Consider the following 3,944-nt stretch of genomic DNA (forward strand, 5'->3'; position numbering starts at 1 on the left):
ACAAATAGCGAAGTGCTGCATGATCAGTGAACACTATCACCTTTGTCCCAATGAGGTAGGACCGAAATTTGTCACAAGCAAACACCACAGCAAGCATCTCCTTCTCAGTTGTTGTATAATTTAACTGAGCTTCATTCAATGTCCGGCTTGCATAATAGATGGCTCTAAACAGCTTGTCTCGCCTTTGCCCCAACACTGCTCCAATTGCAAAGTCACTTGCATCACACATAGCTTCAAAAGGTTGACTCCAATCAGGTACAATCACAATTGGTGCTGCAATTAGCTTCTCCTTGAGTGCATTAAAGGCCTGCAAACAAACAACATCAAAGTCAAATGCAGAATTTTTCTCAAGAAGATTACATAAAGGTTTAGAGAGTTTAGAAAAATCCTTGATAAATCTTCTATAAAATCCCGCATGTCCCAGAAAACTTCTGATTCCCTTCACATTCTTTGGAGGTGGTAGTTTCTTTATGGTTGCAATTTTGGCTCGATCCACCTCAATTCCTTTGGATGACACTCTATGGCCCAGCACGATCCCTTCTTGAACCATGAAATGACACTTCTCCCAGTTCAGGACCAGATTCTTATCTTCACATCTCTGCAAAACAAGAGCTAAGTTATGCAAACAATGATCAAAAGATGTACCAAAAACTGAAAAGTCATCCATAAATACTTCCATTATATCTTCCACCATGTCAGAAAAGATAGCCATCATGCAACGTTGAAATGTCGCAGGGGCGTTGCACAATCCAAATGGCATCCTCCTAAAAGCAAACGTCCCATAGGGGCATGTGAATGTAGTCTTCTCTTGATCTTCAGGAGCTATAGCAATCTGATTATACCCCGAATAACCATCCAAAAAATAATAGTAGGAGTACCCAGCCAATCGATCCAACATCTGATCAATGAATGGAAGTGGAAAATGATCCTTCCTTGTTGCTTTATTCAACTTGCGGTAATCCATGCATACACGCCATCCCGTGACCGTTCTTGTAGGAATGAATTCATTATTTTCATTTTTCACTACCGTCATTCCACCCTTCTTTGGTACAACTTGCACTGGACTTACCCATGAACTGTCTGAAATAGCATATATAATTCCAGCATTAAGGAGTTTCAAAATTTCAGCTCTCACTACTTCCTTCATTGCTGGATTTAATCTTCTTTGGTGCTCAATTGTTGGCTTGTAAAGCTCCTCCATTAAAATCTTGTGCATGCAAATGGAGGGACTTATTCCTTTTATGTCAGAAATAGTCCATCCCAAGGCTGTTCTATGCTACCTTAATACACGCAGCAACTTTTCCTCTTCTTCAGGTGTGAATGATGTAGCAACAATCACTGGAAATGTATCACTATCACCCAAGAATGCATAGCGAAGATGCTCAGGTAATTGCTTCAACTCCTGAGTATTTTTCTGCATCTTTTCTTTATCAACTCCAGATTCACTCTTTGGTACCACCGGCTCTAGCTTCCCCACTTCATTACTAAGTGATGTAACCTGCTGCAATGCTCCCAAAGCAAAAACATAGTGGAGAAATTCTTCACTAACAAAAGGCAAGTCAGATTCACAAACAGCAGAATTTTTAAAATCAAGAGCATGAGATGAAGAGGTGATACAGCGCTCTAGGTGGTCGGATGGCATATCTTCTTGAAAGGTCTCTTCTACACATTGCTTAATGACATCTACCCGAAACCAAGTACTTGGATCTTCTGGAAATTTCATGGCTTGGTAGATGTTGAACATAACTTCTTCCTTATTAACCTGCAATGTCAATTCACCCTTTTGAACATCAATTAAAGCTCTTCCCGTGGCCAGGAATGGTCGCCCAAGAATTAGTGGGACATCTTCATCTTCTTCCATGTCCAACACCACAAAATCAGTAGGAAAAATGAACTTATCCACCTTTACCAATACATCTTCTATGATCCCACGTGGATACTTGATGGACCGATCCGCTAGTTGCAAGGAAATTGTTTTATGCTTCATCTCTCCAAGTCCCAATTTCCAGCAAACAGAAAATGGCATAAGATTAATGCTAGCACCAAGATCACATAAGACTCTATCAAAAAATGAATCTCCAATAGTGCAAGGCAAAGTGAAACTCCCCGGATCTTTCAATTTTTGAGGCAATTTCTTTTGAAGAATGGCACTGCATTCTTCAGAAAGCTTCACTGTTTCAAACTCCTCCAACCTTCTCTTCTTGGAAATGATGTCCTTCAGAAATTTGACATAATTTGGCATTTGTTCCAAGGCATCTGCAAAAGGAATATTAATGTGAATTTTCTTAAAAATATCCAAAAACTTAGAAAATTGCTTATCTAGTTTTTGCTTTTGAAAACGCTGAGGGTAAGGAAGTGGAGGAGCAAGAATAGGAGGATTGTCAGGAAATGAAATTGTGGGAGGCAAGTCGGTCTCCTCTAGTGTATCATTGACAATCTCCTCTTCTTCTACTTGATCTTTGCTTTGGCCATTGTTTGCAGCGGTAGAAGTGGACTTGCTCTCCTTTAATGGTGCCCTCTCAATTTCTTTTCCACTCCTAAGTGTGATGGCCTTGCCTTGTTGGGCATTGATGGTAGTGGCTAGTTGCCCAATTTGCACTTCAAGATTCTTCATAGTGGCTCCCATATTGCTACAATGAGTCTCAATGTTGTCCAACCTTGAACCAGTCTTTTTAAACCTTGCATTAGTCTCTTGAACAAAGGAAACCATGGCATCCTCAAGTGACATCTTCTTCTCGCTTGGTTGGCTATCAAATCCGAGAGGATGTTGAGGTTGCAACACATTCTTGGTATTTCCATATGAAAGATTCTCATGATTTCTAAGCCCTGGATGATAATAATTTGGCATAGGATTACCACGATAATTGTAGTTCCGATTGTTGACATATTGAACTTGTTCTTGACTCGCCTCATTGCTTGGAACTATCATACTTGTAGATGCTCTACATATTCTGTACTTTGTGGTATCCTTTGTGTTGTCAAGGCTGAAATCTGATGAGATAGAGTAGAAACTTGAGCTGAAAGGGCTGCTATAGGCTCCAAGTCATGAATTCCAGCAACCTTCTTAGCCAAAGTCCTCTCAGTTGGCCATTGATAGTTGTTTGAGGCCATTTCTTCCAAAAGTGCAGTAGCACCTTCAGCTGTCTTCGACATCAAAGTTCCACCAGAAGCAGCATCAACTATAGTTCGAGTTTGCCCATTTAACCCATTGTAGAACATCTGAACTTGCAACCAATTTGGCAATCCATGTTGTGGGCAACGTCGAACCAAGTCCTTATACCTTTCCCATGCTTCATAGAGTGACTCAAAATCATTTTGCTTGAACTGGCCAATCTCACTCCTGAGTTGGGCTGTTTTTGCAGGAGGAAAGAATTTAGCAAGAAACCTCTCAGCCATGTCCTGCCAACTAACAATGCTTCCCGGTTGTAGAGATTGTAGCCAACCTCTAGCCTTGTCCCTCAAAGAGAAAGGAAACAATCTCAGTCTAATGGTATCTTCAGTAACACCATTGATCTTCACAGTGTCACAAATATCCAAAAACATAGCCAAATGAATATTGGGATCATCCAATGGCGATCCGCTGAATTGAGCCTGCTGCACCATGCTAATCAAAGCTGGTTTGAGCTCAAAGTTGTTGGCATTGATTGGCTGGCGCATTATGCTCGAGTAATTTCCATTCACAACTGGTCGTACATAGTCGTTCAAGGTGCGTGGTAGTACCTCACGATCTTCTTCAGCCATAGCTAGTATCTTATTTCTTCTTAGTGATCTAAGAGTTCTTTCAATCTCCGGATCAACAGGAATAATGTCACGAGATCTAGTACGGCGCATCCAATGTCAAAAACACACCTGTAGAACAAATTAAAACAAAATTCTAAATTAAAACCAAGATTACTTTATATCGATATTGACGAAAAGAATAAGAATAAACCAATCCCCGGCAA

General features: G+C 40.5%; 1 non-coding gene across 1 annotated transcript; it reads left to right on the forward strand.

Moving 5' to 3' along the window:
- The first annotated feature begins 3,241 nt into the window (after window positions 1–3,241).
- Window positions 3,242–3,348, forward strand: LOC122294171. The gene has a single exon (XR_006237546.1). It is a non-coding gene; the product is annotated as a small nucleolar RNA R71 (small nucleolar RNA).
- Window positions 3,349–3,944: the final 596 nt, after the last annotated feature.

The sequence above is a fragment of the Carya illinoinensis genome, chromosome 1 (assembly GCF_018687715.1).
Source record: "Carya illinoinensis cultivar Pawnee chromosome 1, C.illinoinensisPawnee_v1, whole genome shotgun sequence".
Lineage (NCBI taxonomy): Eukaryota > Viridiplantae > Streptophyta > Magnoliopsida > Fagales > Juglandaceae > Carya > Carya illinoinensis.